Source organism: Dermacentor silvarum, chromosome 10 (assembly GCF_013339745.2).
Source record: "Dermacentor silvarum isolate Dsil-2018 chromosome 10, BIME_Dsil_1.4, whole genome shotgun sequence".
Classification (NCBI taxonomy): domain Eukaryota; kingdom Metazoa; phylum Arthropoda; class Arachnida; order Ixodida; family Ixodidae; genus Dermacentor; species Dermacentor silvarum.
Window position 1 is genome coordinate 92,171,696 of NC_051163.1, and position 16,432 is coordinate 92,188,127.

General features: G+C 45.5%; 1 long non-coding RNA gene across 1 annotated transcript; it reads left to right on the plus strand.

Moving 5' to 3' along the window:
- Positions 1–5,106: 5,106 nt before the first annotated feature.
- LOC125940922 (uncharacterized) lies at positions 5,107–8,324 on the plus strand. Its single transcript, XR_007464082.1, has 3 exons — positions 5,107–5,798; positions 6,837–6,930; positions 8,210–8,324. It is a non-coding gene; the product is annotated as an uncharacterized LOC125940922 (long non-coding RNA).
- The last annotated feature ends 8,108 nt before the right edge of the window (positions 8,325–16,432 follow it).

Consider the following 16,432-nt stretch of genomic DNA (forward strand, 5'->3'; position numbering starts at 1 on the left):
ACGTCGCCAGCTTTCAAGCCTGCGGGATTGCTGAATCCGATTGACCCACCTGGCAAACCTTTCGACCAGGTCGGCATGGATCTTTTGGGCTCGTTTCCACTGTCATCTTCTGGCAACAGGTGGATAATCGTCGCCACAGATTATTTGACGCGGTATGCTGAGACAAAGGCGCTGCCTCGAGGCACAGCTTCCGAGGTTGCCCAGTTTTTCATACAGAGCATCGTCCTACGGCATGGCGCCCCATCGCACGTGATCACAGACCGAGGCAAAGCCTTTACGGCACAGCTCATTGAAGACGTTTTTAAACTCACCTACACGACCCACCGAAGGACAACTGCCTATCATTCGCAGACAAACGGCTTGATCGAACGACTGATCAAAACAATGACTGACATGATGTCTATGTACGTAGACGTACAGCACAAGACACGGGAAGAGATACTCTCTTACGTAACGTTTGCCTATAACACTGCTACGCAAGAAAAAACACGCTTCACGCCGTTTTACCTCGTTTACGGCCGTGAAGCGCCAACTATGTTAGACGCAATGCTGCCGTGCGACGACATCGATCATCTCAATCTTGCCCAAGATGCCGAAATTTTCGTGCAACGCGCGGAAGAAGCCCGTCTGCTTGCCCGAGTGCACATAAAGAAACAACAGAGCATCGATGCGCACCGCTACAATCTCCGCCATCGGCAAGTCGAGTCCCTACCTCGTGATCAAGTCTTGGTCTGGACTCCCGTGCGCCGAAAAGGACTATCTGAGAAGCTTTTGAGTCGCTACTTCGGACCTTACAGAGTAATGCAGCGAATTAGTGACGTGAATTACGAAGTCCCTCCTGACGGAAGCCAGCCTCCCAGACGTCAACAACCGCAATCTGAGATTGTGCACGTTGTGCGGTTGAAACCGTACTATAGCCCCTCGTAGCCGACGTTTTCTGCAGCTTAGGCTAATTTTTGTTGTTTCTCGTCCCTCAGTGCCTTGTGACTACATCGCACACCACAGTGACTGTGACTACAGCCTGTGTGTTCGTCCTAGGCCATCTCGGTGCTCTCACGTCAAGCCTATGTATGTTTTCCATCTTTTTTTTTGAAGAAGAAGAAGAAGAAGGGGTAATGCCGCATGGTGTGGCACAGCGAGGGGACTGAAGAAAGAAGAGAACGAGGTTCGTCTCGGCATCACGCGTCGACGCTTACGCTTGCCTGGATTCTTATTCAGCGCGTTTTCTATAGCAGAGTATACGCGACAATATTATCGAAAACACGACACGGGGCGCCATAATCAACGTGTATATGACCGGTGATCATGTGTGCTCGGTATAGGTGTCATATTTGCCCGTAGGCCATAAACCATTGCAAGCAGACGAAGCCGCGCGGGCGGCGCGTGGATTGGCCCATGGTTCGGCTGCAACTTCCGCTCAGTGACTGCAAATCTCGACCGCCATGCTCCTGAGGCGAAGCGAATAGGGGAGGCAAGTTCCCCGTCGTTAACCACAGTGTGGCGCTGCTGCAGTGTTTTGTGTGCACTCGTGCAAGAGAAAATTAAATGCGCAAGTGAACTTTGCGTGCATAACATTCACAAAAGAGACAAAGGCACCCCAAAAAGATACTCGGACCATATAAAAAAATTGGAGGACGCTTAAGCTTCGCCTTTAAGAGTGGAACGCGATAGCGTTATCGGAACCCGTTCGCATCGCAACGCGCGGCTGTAGGTCTAGTGTAAATGCTGGAAAAGGGGTTTGTGTTTGAGTTTCCTTGTATCAGAATTAGGTTTCCGCGTACATTCAAATTACAATCCGACGCCGATTGGTAAACAATCCGACGGCGAATCTGACCCCGAATGGTAAAGTCATATTTTACCATTTTCCTGACGGATTTCACTGTGAGAAATTTCATTTTTGTTCACCAAAACCTTGCACCACGTGGAGGGCCTAGGTGGGGGTGTGGTTGGCGATGATTTTCTCCGCCACCCGCATGGCACGCCAACGCCGGTTGCCAACACCGGATTTTCTGCGACACGGGGCCCTTAACGCTGTCGCGTTAAAAGCACCGAGAGCTCTCACTAAAAACTCGCAAACGGCTATAAGGGAGGAAGACGGTAACATCTACGAAGGATACGATGCGCTGTGGTACATCACAGACGTTGTTAGGGATAACTTCGGCACGAGAAAAAGCGTAGTTTAGACAACAGATCCAGCCACAACAGAGAGGCCTGAGAGATCAAAATTTGGCATAGAAAGCTTTTATTGGAAAATGGCAGGAGAAAATGTCCCTAATAACACGGCAGAAGGAGCCGATGAAATCCCAATACAACTAATCAAAAACCTCGGTCCACAGAGCAAGGCACTGCTGGCTAATGCCATAGAGCAAGTGATTAAAACAAAGAAAATTCCCGTTGGAAGGCGTGAAAGCAAAATGAACCTCATCAACAAAGTCAAAGAAGATAAGCGTATGACCAGCTCATAGAGGTCAACTACAGTAACGTCGTGATATATAGAATGGCAATGCAGCCATAGAATTAGAACTGTCGAAGTTGGTGTAGAAAAACGATCTATTGGGGGAACTAGAAAATGGGTTCAGGCCAGGCAGACGCTTAGAGGATAATACGTTTGCACCAACTGAGTGCATAGAGATTTCAGCAGCTCAGAAAAGACCTTTATCGATAGCATTTAAAGATATTAAAGGACCTTATGACAACGTAGACAGGGAATTGTTAGGGGATATTCTTAAGCATGCACAAAGGCATAGATGACGATTTCGTGGAGCTGCTGAGGGAGATATATAGAGACAACGAAGTACAAATTGTATGGGAGGGTCGAAAAGGTAATACACTGGTGGGAATTCATCAAGGATCGAAGCAAGATGTCCTCTGTCTCCATTGCTGTTCACGCTTTACGTTAAGGGTATAGAAAGACGACTGGAAAACAGCAAATTAGGGTTTCATTTATCCCACTGGCGTAATGGACAATGGTGCAACAGAAGGTCCCTGGACTGATGTAGGCAGACGACATTGTGCTACTAGCAGAGAATAAAAAAATATTTACAGATACTTGAGAATACCTGTGGCGACGCAGCGACAAATCTAGGCCTCAAGTTAAGCACAGAGAAATCAGGAAGTATGATATTTATTGAAGATCCGTGTTACTTCAATTCAACAGCAAGTAATACCGATAGTAAAGCAATTTAAGTACCTCGTCGTGCACATAAATGAAGAAAAATATTACTCAAGCAAGCACCAAGATAATCTGAATATAAAGGGGAAGCGGAATGCAGCAATAATGAAACAGAGAGCACTGTGGGGCCACAATAAGTATGGAAAGGAGTAATTGTACCAGCGCTAACGTTCGCAAATGCCATTCTATGCTTACAATCGGATATCTTGTCGGGGTTGGAAGTTAACCAAAGATCAGTAGGCCGGTTGGCTTTGGGAGCCCACGGTAAAACCCCAAATGAGGCAGTGCAGCGTGACATGGGTAGGGCCTCTTTTGAAGTCAGAGAAGCGCAGAGCTAAATTAGTTTTGAAGAAAGGCTCAGGAACATGGACGAAAATAAATGGCCAGCTAAAGTGCACAAGTACCTGTACATGCAAAACGCGGACACATAATGAAGGAAGAGGTCAGAAAGTTGGCAACCAAGTACAGGATAAGCGAAACTGTAAATAGACAACCAGGAGTCGTCAGAAAGAAAGTGAGCGAAATGGAGACATTGAATTGGATGCGAAGAATGGAAACAAAAAGAACCATGGAGATGTACAAGAATGAGAAGAAAGAAATTGGAAGGGAAAATCTGTATGATAACACAAAGGGTAGTGCCTTGCTGTTTGAGGCTCGAGCCGGTTACCTAAGGACCAAAACATACCGGAGCAATTATTCGGAACTAGATGAGGCATGTGTATGCTGCAGTAAAGATCCAGAGACCACTCAGCACATCCTAATGGAATGTGACGGGATTCACCCAGCGAGAACCGTAGGTAACCTACAACTTCCAGAAGCGCTTGGGTTTAAAGTGGAAGGAAACATCAACAGATCAGCCGTAGAGATAAGCAAGAGACGATTAGGGTACTGGTGAAAAAAAAAGCTGGGAACAGAGTGATATGACCTGGCCTCTTAAAATCATAGGTAGCGGTACACGGGAAAGTTAGGAAAAATAGAGGATTAACGAGAGGTATAAAAAAATGCCAGATAAAGAACATGTATAATATACCTGATTAAGTCAAGCAGGCTGGGTAACTGTTTGTCGCCGCCCAGTTTCTAAGGAGATGCCAATAAATCATCATCATAATCATGTCGCTGCAGTGTAATGGACCACGTTGGCTGTGCGCGGGTGTTCGTTGCAGTGATGGGGTAGTTGAATTTTATATTAGAAGTGCCGAGACAAAAAGTTGCTCCTTATCGTGTGAATGAACCACCGCACAATTTATGGACTTGTGAAACACCGTGTGTTTCGTCATGCATTGCCCTAGTACAAACAGTGTCTCACTACAGCGCCCGTCCGCGCTGGCTTTGTTCGCGCCTGCTGCCCTCTCTCTTGAAAAGCCTGGTACTGGGTCTTCGTATGATAGTATATGGAAGAATTACTTGAAGGTGGTGCTTTCGTAGAGCAGGAGTTAATCGGAAGTTCTACAGTCATTGCGCCGGAAAAAGCGTAGGTGCCACGGTACCTGTGAAACTAAGGAGCGTTTGCAGGCTACGTCTTGAAAGGTAAGAAAATTTGGCGTTTTTGCACGCTGTTGTAGCTTATGGTTTATGTAATAAGCTTTGTAATGAACTTTGTAATAAGCTTTGTAATGAACTAGAGCAGAGGCCATTCTGAGCGTATGTTGTCCATGTTTATGTGCACATTTAGTAAGCCATTTCACGAAAATTTCTGTTGATGTTATCGCGTACTTGCATTTTCATGTGAAGAGGAATGAGAACACAATTATGGAAACACAAAGTTTCGGTTTGTTGGGTGGTTTCCCGGGAGAAGATTATTCCTTATATAGGCATTTTCACGAGTGCAGTGCATGTATGTATACGTCGATGTGTCATGGGCTTCGTGAGTTGGCACAGAATTGCTGTCTGACGCTTGCGCTGATGTTAGCTTGTATGAAGATTTTTTTTACACTCTTAGTCAAGTACCGTATAACGTCCGGCACATATGCGGTATATTTTCGTTCCAGCGGAAAGTACTGCATATAAACGGACTTAGAAGTAATATTATGCGTGACAATAGCTGCGGTGGCAGGCTAGGCCTGCTATATGTGGCCGCGAGCGGACGCAACGTTTATATGCCGCCCAGCAAATTTGGCGCGCAAAAAGCGCCCCGAAGCGTTGAGAGAGCGTTACAAAGCAAAAGCTGCAAGGAGCGGTACATTGCATTGTACAGATGCATTGAGGGAGAAAGAAAAGCGAAAGGCCAAAAGAAAGAACCTAGAGAAAGAAGTCCATGCTACCGCGCTGCTTTGATGGCATTGGAGGAGGAAAACCTGCGCTGGCCGGGAAGGAGCAAGAACATGGCGTATGTCGGCGGACGAGAATTGTTTTCGGCGGTAATTATCGTCATATCTTTGTACTGGCCACGTAATGCGACTGTGTTCGTGTTGTGAAGTGATCTGGCCGCGTCGTCGAAAGCTCTCGGTGATGTGAGTGATGTTCAAATCCACTGTTGTTACCGGAAATTGCAAAAAGGCAGTACAACTTCGACAACTCGTGCGAGTACGACGACCACACGGGCGGTCAGCGGCGGCGGACCGCCATGTGCGCTGGATCGGAGGGCCCAGGAGTGCGTGCTGTAGTGCTGCGAACGTGTGCCTATTTGGTAGATGGATTTTTGCTTCCTATTCGCTACGCTTACTAAATGCTTAATTTCTACCATTGAATTATTACAAGCCAGCAGATAACGAATCTCGGTGATTTAAGTATTTAAATATCTGGACGTGTAATACTAATGCGAACACGCGCATTGGAAGTTTTGGCGTGTCAAGTAGCTATAACTGCAGGCGTAGCTCCGTTTAGGTTTCCCCCAATTGTATGATTGGCAATATTTTTTTCTTGCGTAGTCAGGTGTCCATTTGTTGAAATTTCATGCGCGAATTTTCGTTAGGGCTTACGTTTTATAGCGGCGCTGGTAATCACGTGTAGCGTTCTAATCACGGAATGTCCTTTTTTTTAATTCGATTCGTGGGCTTTGCGTGATTAATTCATTCCATTTCGTAGTTGCAGTTTGTTAAACGACTGTTTTATTTTGAAGAAATTTTCTGGTGTGTTACGCACTTTCCTCTGTGTAGTTTGTCGACTTGCGTAGGTTTCTGGCTTTCCTGTTCAATGCGTCTAGTTCACTAAAATTGGAAGCCCAATTGAGCTCGAAGCTTGCGTTACGCGACCATAATCATGTAACTCCGACGACGCAGTAGCTCCGAAGCGTCGGTTTGCACTAGCCGCAGGATTTGCCACATTCTCTCTCGGAGATAAGCAGTACACTCGTAACTTGTAGAAGGGGCGAAGTTTTATGCAACTGGCGAAATTTCAACGGCGCGACATGTCACGTCTATTGCAGCAATTTCAAGTTCTATGGCAGACAGAAAAATCTGGTTTTCAGTACTTGCGTCGTTCCATAATGTTGTGAGATCAAAGCGCTGCATAGCTAAGAAAAACTATGAAAGATGCAAAAGAACATAACAAGTTGGACATTTTGCCTTTGTGTGGTGATTGCTATAAAGTGTTGATTTGCGACTATGAGGTACCCACTAGCCCCAAAATGGGCCTTAATAAGGCCTTTCTTATGAGCTTAAGCTTCTCGAGATATCAAATTTCTGCATTTTTTTATTCGTGCTTAACAGATTTTTTTTCTATACAGGATTAAAGTGGGAAGTCAACACTAATAAGAACGCCACCAAAGAAAGCAGAACCCCTGGCTCTCCAGTGGAACTTTAGAGTGGACCACCCCACCGGTAAGCGAAACTCAGGCCAAGAATGGCTGTTCATTGCAGTGTGGAAATATATGCTTATGATGAAGCACACCAAGAAAAAGCTCATATTTTGCCAGCTCAAAAGTGGTGTGGGGCTCAGAAAGATATAAGTGTTTACAATATTGTTTGCATGCGGATGACATTGAAGCACTTACAAGGGCTTTAATATCACTAGAGATAGCCACACATTCGAGAGCCTTTCACTAATATTTGCTGATTTCACAAGAGTGGGAAGTCACGGAGTTTAGGCGAGTGTAAATGCAAGTGCAACTGAATGCCAGGAAGTGTAAGGGACATAAATGAGTACCCCTGAGAGCCAGCTGAGAATGCGGGCCAATAAATAATTACCTGCAAGTGTGAGGAAATATGACAGCGGAATAAACCATAAGCCCTAGCACATTGAGTTGATTTCGAAGATGCCAAGTATAGGTGAAATGTGTTTGCGCACAACGTGAATAATGCAACTGAACGTATGTTTCTTTCTTAAGTTGCTTGCCAGAGCATTCTGTTTCTGTCTATTCTCATGGCTTGATTACTTTGTTTACACTGTGTGTGTACTCATTACATTCAGGTTATTTAGGGATTGACTTTAGTGCTAATAATGCCATTGAAATTTCAATAACAATGCTGTAACTTCAAAGGTTGGTCACATTCGCATGTCATTCCCAATCTCCTATGAGTTGTTCACATCTGAAGTGTGTGATATAGAATTTTTAGCTTTTGGTATTTTATCATGGACACCTAGTTTTACAATGCCGGCACATGCTCTTGGAGGAAAGAGGTAGAAAGACAGGAAGACAAGCAGGTTCACCGGTGTAAATACAAGTGACTGTGCTGAGGAAGGGGTACAAAGGGAATGAAAGGCAACAGGAGAGCCTAGACTTAAAATAGAAAGGAAGAGAATGTGTGGACATCAATGCAATGCCGTGCACTACAGCAACAACCCACATGTCAAGTAGCAGGGCAATGCAAGGGTGTCGAACACAGTCTGAACAATGATTCGCTCCCCCAACAAGGTGCAATTAAGCGCAGTCACGTGTGATTTTCTAGCCACACCACAATGAAGGCAGCCAAATAAAAGACCTCGGATTGTTATCTCGCAATCTCGGAAGCTTATGGTTAACGTTGAGATGTGCTTCGTGCAAGCTAACTGCTATATTGGCCTAGAATAACTATTGAACAAAACATATCACTAACAGGGCAAAGGTGAAGCAGTTTTTGGAATTGTCTAACATTGAGTGAAATTTCTTTTTCCTTCCAGGTATGACGGTCACATGCAGGCCCAGGAGTCATCAGGACAAATAACTCTGAACATATATGAAAGTTATCTAATGTGTTTGTGATGACGAAGCAATTATGTGAAAATGAAACACTTACTTAAAAATGCTTGTTTACTCTTGTTAGCAATGTATACATAAAAAAACTTCACTTGGATTTCTCTGGATTCACTCAACTACTGCGGCATGTATACGGAGTGTGCTCCAAAGGATGAAAGATTTTTTATGTTGCTTGGCTCCCAAACGAGTTCTTTAATTGAAATACGTACTAGGTGTATTCAAAAATAAACCAAACTTTTGCTTTAACACTCTTTATTGCTCATTGTACAACATTTTAAGCACTGTCCCCCTAAAATTAGTCTCCTCTTCTGGTAATAGATTGTTCCTGTCGTCTCTTTCATTTTTGGAAAGCCACCTGAAACGCTTTTTTGGGGATGGCGCGTAGGTCTCGTGTCGTATTGTCTTGAAATTTCTTTTATGGCTTGGAAACGACGTCCTTTCAACGTGGTTCTAAGTGCGGGAAACAGGAAAAAGGCTTCTGGGGCTAGGCCTGGAACGTACAGTGGATGAGGCACGAAAGTGTGATGTTTTGCTAGATAGCTGCAGACAAGGAGCGACGCGTGAGCTGGCACATTGTCATGTTGCAACAATTAATTCTGGGTTTCCCACAATTCAGGCTTCTTACTGCACACAGAATCCCGCAAGCGCACTAGAATTTTTTGGTAGACTGCTTTGTTTACCATCTGACCACGTCGTACAAATTCCTGGTGCACAATGCCTTTGCTGTCAGAAAGCACCATTACCTTGCTTTTTTATCGACTCATGCATGCATTTTTGGACGAGAAGACTGTTTACCCACCCCCCGAAGACTGCACTTTCGCTTCAATATCAGAGCCATAAACCCACGTCTCATTTCCTGTTATGATGTTGTTAAGGAAGTTTTCATTATCATTGCCAGTTGCAATCAGTCCTGGTTTATTTCAACACGGGTGTTTCTGATCGACAGTCAACAAACGCGGCACGAATTTAGCACTGACACGACGCATCTCAAGTTTGTCACTCACAATTGGATGGCATGATCCTATGCTGGTGCCCACTTCGGCAGCTAGTTCTCGAACGGTTAAACGAAGAGCAGGCACTCTCTCGACATGGTCATCATCTGTTGATTTGGAAGGTCGGCCAGGCTTGGGATCGTCGTTAACCGAGATTCTACCTTGTTCAAAATGCCCAAACCACTACTAGCACTGAGTGCGACTCATACAGCTTTCCCCGTATGCTTGGTTAAGCAATTGAAATGTCTCTGTGTAAGTTTTGACAAGCTTGTAGCAAAATTTTACACACACACACACACACACACACACACACACACACACACATTCTTCAACCTCCTTAGTTGTTACTTTGGCACTAATCCAGCATGCAGCTTGTGCACATGCTCACTTCGGCAGCTGTAGCTCGCCAACTAACGGTCACCCGCCGTGGTTGCTCAGTCGCTATGGTGTTGGGCTGCTGAGCACGAGGTCGCGGGATCGAATCCCGGCCACGGCGGCCGCATTTCGATGGGGGCGAAATGCGAAAACACCCGTGTACTTAGATTTAGGTGCACGTTAAAGAACCCCAGGTGGTCCAAATTTCCGGAGTCCCCCACTACGGCGTGCCTCATAATCAGATCGTGTTTTTGGCTCGTGAAACCCCATAATTTAATTTAATTTAACTAATGGTCAGGGCGAAGCGCGGCAAATGGCATTTTGTTGCCTAAACCCGCTGCTACATGCGTTCAGTAGCTGCAGGCCTGCTCTCTGCCGGTTGGCGTGCCATTTTAAAAGTTTGGTTTCTTTTTGAACATGCCTCGTAGATTTTCATGCAGCGCTTTCATCCTTTATTTTTTTATGCTAGTCACGGATAGATATGTTTTCATTAAAGCTGGGAGTACTTACCTGTCTAAATTCCTCATTAGATAACTTATCTATAGAAAATGTTATTTTACAGTAAGTTTAGTACATATGTGTGTTCTGTTCCTCATGTTGTAGTTATCTGCTATTTTACGTAGTTTTGGTTACAAACAAAACTTTTTAATAATCGAGAAAATGGTGAACTGAGAAGCCCAACTCTTGTTGGTCGCTACTGCATGAAGTTCATGGAAGTTAATGCGTTATGCTTCTTTTACATTTTAAAAGCTGCATGCACTAACACTGCTTATGTGCTTTTGTATTTCCTGTTGCAGTTTGCCTTTTAATTGTTACTGTCAGCGCTTGGTATATCAGTCCCCATTCTGTGTTAAAAACCTACAGTGAAACTTTGCTGGGCACTTTTCACTTTGATCTATTGTAAATAAATTGTTCTCCTTTGAAAAATATGTTCTTTGTCTGTGTCTGCATGAACATGTCTACATGAATGTACAGCTTGCTTTCGGATGGCAGTACACAGATGAAGTGGGCATTCCGCAAAAGCATACTTTACGTGGTAGGAGAAAAGCTTGTGCTTTTAATAACTATGCATATAGGGCACTGTTGATATAACAAAGACAGAGGCGCTCAACTAATGTACACGGTACCTAAATCTGAATTCAATCCCTCCGAGATAATTAGGTATGCTAGCGTGCACTCCCTCTCACCTGCTTGCAACCACTTCATGGCACACCTTTCTTTGCCGGACACAGCATAATTGTGCGTTCCCACTTAATAAAGCGCGTGCACTTTAATACAGTCTGCATGGTGCTTTCTTTTTTTAAGATAACTAAAAGTAGTTTGTGCATTAGTGCGGCTCGTCTTGCGCACGGGATTTACTTGCATTACAGATAGCAGAGAGTGCTCATTGCGGTGGTGCTGATCATACAAATGTAGCACAAGATACAATGGGCAAATCGCGGTTATTACACGTTCACTTTGCGTCGAAGCCATTGTGAAAATGTAGGAATGGAGCCGTTGTAAGCTTCGACACACCGGCAAATCCCGCTCTGTTACCCGAAATTTCAAACAGCTGATTTGTTCTTTCAACGACAGTCGCCGCAGTAACAATGTGACTTCAGCGTTTCGGCCGTAGCTGTCGCATTCCGACGGAAATGCAGAAAGGCGTGTGTCGTTCTTTCGGTGCGTGTTAAATAGCTTCAGGTGGCCACAATTAATCCGTAGCTCTGCATTATTGCGTCCCTCGTACTCCACAGCAGTTTTAGGACACTAAGCCCCCTAATATAAATTCTTCAACCAAGCCTCGATTTTACCTCCCTTCGGTTCTTTAAGCTCGACGGCACTGCAGGTATGACCACGGTATCTAGTTGCAATGGCGCATGCGTGCGCCTGGCAGGCGAAGAGGTAAAAACAAGCCAGCGTGGCAAAGCAGTGAAGCTTCCGATATTTTCAGTGGTGTTATGGTAGGCTCACGGACGGAGATACCGACATGGCTTGCTGCTTCAAAATAAACACTGAATCATCAACTACAACGGAGCAGCATAATAGGATCGGTTCGAGAGCATTCTTCTAGATACTCACAAAAGCTATATATGTCATTCTTTCGGACAGGGAATCCCTGTTCAGGTCGGCGGAGGTGAATGGAAATATTTGTCGGTTCAACATACTTAGACGGGCCGGCAAGATCCCGCCTGCTTATTCGACGGTTCAGCATATCGGGGCCGTATTGATGTTATACCGTCGAGGCAGCGCAAGAGCGCGGATCATTTTCAACTGAACCTTGTGAACGAGGTTGAAAGTTTCTCAGACAAAGCGGAGTTTCCGGTTAAACAGCGACTGCAGCCGCATCATGGCGAATAAAGAGAAAACATTGAAGAACAACATTCGCCTAGCGAAGCAGTTATTCTTTTCGTGCAGCTCCCATGCTCCGTAATCTTAACCCGTTTAGCCTTTCCGCTCCACATGACAGCTGTTGCAAGCGCTATTCGTATACTGATACTCATTTAAATACATCTACTGTCACCAACCACCTAAAAGCATCGGTAACAGCTACACAAACTATGTGTATACCACGCACGATCGCCGAGGGTGAATGATCGACATAAAACGACAGCCTCGGAACACAAATGTATCTACAAATAGCTATGCGAGTACTCTACGACAGCGTAGTGATGTGGTATAATGGTTAGCGTGTTTAGTTCTCACGCGGTGTACCCGGGTTCGATTCCCAGTGTTCCTATGTTTGTGCGATGTGCGTTGCCATGCTTGTATGCTGTGTGTTATCAATTTCCTATAATGTGGTTCTATGCTATGTGTATGAAACAGCGCGCAAAACCACTCTGGACGGCACCTGTCTTTAAATAAATATTTTTTTCGCAAAAAGATACCCACTAGGCTGCATAATTTCGAGCCGCATAAGATTTGAGCCGCTTAAAGCGTAAGCCGGACATATTTGATATGAAATAACGCATAAAAATTTGGGGTTATGCGTGACATCCGCCAAGCGGCCCTACTATGGGCCGTTTAAATGCCGGCCGCATGTGCAGGAGCCGCATAAAATAGGCCGTATACGCAGTAGGCCGCTTGCAGTGAGCCATTTATAAGCGTCGAAATTTTGACGTACTTTCCGCCCTATATGCGTTGTTTTAAACCGGTATTTGCTGTATACAGTTCAGTTTGAAGGCTCGCGTCGCCAAGAACCTGTATGTTTTCGTGTTGCAGGGAAAATATAGGCCGATATTGCAATAGCGTTTTTTTTTTCATCGAGCCATCTCAATCAGACGCTGGCATTTCTTACATACATATTCATCTAAAGAACACTATGTCAGCTCTTGGAGTCATAGGTAATCACTGTGCGTTGCAGTAACAAAGTAAGGGCTGCGATTTCGTAGCGATACCTAGCGCTCGATCCTACGCCACTTTTACCCACCGTGAACGGCCGGCTATTCCAGTTCATAACTCGGGCGGAGCGTCGGTCAAACCACTGACGAAGAGCGTGAAGGAATACCGTTGCTATACAATCACGGCCTATGGTTCAAAAGACTTTTCATGTCCTCAATATTTTTTCATAATCCAATGCTCATTTGTTTTACTACATATTTGAATTTTGGTGATAATTTTGCTGGTAGTATTATGTTTGATGGATTCCCGCCTGGAGTCTCACTTGTTACAAAATAGCCGTGCAACCTCCTGAGATATGATGATGAGACATTTGTACAAAAAGATGCCGATTAATGTATACTGTAAGAAATGTGTGTCAATTAACAGGTATTCTTGCCGAAATTTTTTGTTGTCATACAGAAAATACCTGTTTTACGCCCTTAACAGAAACACGTTCACAAAAAAAAACTGTAATTTTCTGTTTGTGGAGCCGCTACGCTACCAAACCACCGAACGGTTGGTCACGTGGGCACCTCCATTCCAAAGAAAAAAAAAGTGATTTGAAAAACACTTGCCACCCTTTATCAGGCACTTCGGATATTTTAAGCGCCAAAAACTTATTGTGCGCAATATTAGCCCTCAGTGTTAAAAGCACTATAGATTCAGCGGTCTGTACTTTTTCTGCGGTCCTGCAATCACGCTTTGGCGGCAAGAACGTGATCAGGAGCGGTACAGGCGTGCTGAGTCTGTGATTTTCACTGGTCAGACTATTCGTACACAAGGTGAGTAGTGCACATTCTCACCGGCATGAATGATACACTTTATGCTGTCTTCTGGAATCTTGCTGCGGGCTTGTACTGCTCGTGAAAGGGCGCAAAAATGAATCGATGAGGACTAGAGTGGACGGATCGCGTTAGTTTCCACTAGTGTCCTTAAGACTAGGAGTCTCCCCAACTAGTTTCGAGTGTCGTAATGCGCTTGCAAAGAACCAAAGGCACGGCTGTATTTGCGTTCGGAGCGAATGCTAGAATAGTTCATCTGCGCGCGACAGCCGTTTCACCACCCATTCGTCACTGCTTCTTTATTGTCTGATAAAAGCACAGTAACGTACAGAGCGCGCAGAAGAGAGAGGGTGCGAGCAACCCGGAAGAGCACTGTAGCTTGCGGAAAAATGAACGATGCAGAAATTTTGCTTTTTAGCAGGTATCCGCATTACAAAATCCGAGTGAAAAAACGCAGGGAGTTTTTAGAGTTGCGGAACACGCGATTGGTTGGCTGTGGAGTATGTCTTTTCTCGTCCAAGTAAAGCTGGCAAGGATATGTTGTATAGACGGTTTCAGTGTTTACAAATCTCGCTTGCCGCAGATTCGTTGCCCCATCGGAACTTCCGGCAGGAGAGCTAGAAGCACATCCGGCTATGTTGTTTGAAGGCATGCGTGACGTGAGGCCGGCGAGTCCATGTTTGCACTGCTTGGTGGAATCTGTGATGAGCTGATTCTGCGTCGTTAATATTGTCGAGATGACGAGCGACTACTTTAAGGCGCTTAGCACCGAAGCAAAAGATCGGTATCGCAAAAGCTGATGTTTAGAGGCAGAGAGCTGCCCGATCCACCGAACGATGAAGTCGTGCGATTTTCGTTTTCGCCGGGCTCCTAACACCTTCCCTCAGTTACAACCTCGGAGCAACAAGCGGAGCATCCTAGTGAGGACATGCAATCAACGCAAACTTTTGTCTTCAAGGCGGGTAATGGGACTGCCGAAAACTAGAAAATCTTTAATGGCACTTTTTTCTTCTCTCTGGTGTTTTACGTGCCAAAACCAGTTCTGATTATGAGGCTCGACGTAGTGGAGGGTTCCGGATTAATTTTGACCCCTGGAGTTCTTTAACGTGCCCTGCAACACAAGCACACGGGCGTTTTGGCATTTCGCAATGGCACTTTTATTGCTGCAAGATTCATGATGAAGTGGTAAGCTGTGCATGTGTACATGCACATTTTCTGCGTCATATGCCTTGTTTCTGCTTTTCAAAATGTATTCACAAATAACTGTACATTCTCAAAAGTCATTTAGTGCAAGAAGCCTAGGTCGACTGAAATGGGACTAACTTAAATGCTCACGAATTTACCACACTTCTAACAAAATGAAACCTGTAGTGTTGGGCACGAGACTGCAATCCATAATTGGCCTCCGTTAATTCGTAAATGCTTTTAGAATGTGTCCGAAGCTTCCTACATGCACGGAAATCGCAAACTTTTCTGCGATTCTGCTCTGCGATACCAATACGAATGCTCTCATGCCGCCGCGGCGGCTCAGCGCCTACGGTGCCCGGTTGCTGACCCGAAAGATGCCGTTTGGTCCCCGGCTGTCGCATTTCGATCGAGGCGAAATGCTAGAGGTCCGCGTACTGTGCAATGTCAGTGCATGTTAAAGAATCACAGGTGGTCGAAATTATCCGAGCCGAAATTATCCGGTCGCGCTGATGCTGCCACCGCGGCGTCCGTCATAGCCCGAGTTGCTTTGGGACGTTAGACATGATAAGCCAATGCGCACATATACCTAGGTAGTAAAGCTTCAGAAGTGCACTTCTGCCCCAGATACGAAGAACATTAAAATAAAACGGTGGCAGCATGACACCCGCTAAACAATAATTTTAACTCATGTTCGTAGCATGGCTATCCACGCCGAGGCAAGAAACTGGACAAGCGGGCGAACTCGGGGCGAGAGTCGAGCTGCTTTCACGTGAGTTACACGACATACGGCCAGAACAATCGCGCAGTAGCACTTTTATTATTCAGCATTATAGCAGTCCGGCTACTTCACGTAGTAACGTACCTTGAATGAAGTGAGCAGAGCAAATCTAGGAGCTCGTGGTAGGCTCCCAGATTTGAAAAACACAGTTGACGAGTAAACGTAATGAAAACAGTCGATTCTCCAAGAGCGACTCGGCGTCACGCAACACACTTAATGCCACAAGTCGCACTTATATCGATATACCCGAAAAATAACAGAATATTCGCAGGCCGAGCGCGCGGGCGAACACATCACACAGCAAAAACGAGCAAAAGGAACGGCTACCGGAAGTTTACTAAGGGCGCCGGATGCCGGCGCACAGCGTTGCCAGAGCGCGGTGGCGCTGGATGAAACCGTCTATATTTTACGGCGTAAGCTGTTATGGGCTCATTTTAATAGCCGTTTCTGGTCGCGCTGATGCCGCCGCCGCCCCGTAGCCGCTATCGCCGGAAATGCGAAAAAAGGTACCCGCTCTCCGCCGGCATCGAGCCCATGCCCGCTGCGTCGGAGTCGGATACTTTACCACTGAGCCAGGCAAGCGCTTGCGATCACGCACAAAAAAATTCCCTTTATACGCCTGCGCGCATAGGCAGGCGCGCAGGCGCAGACGACCCGAGCCTCCGCCAGTAT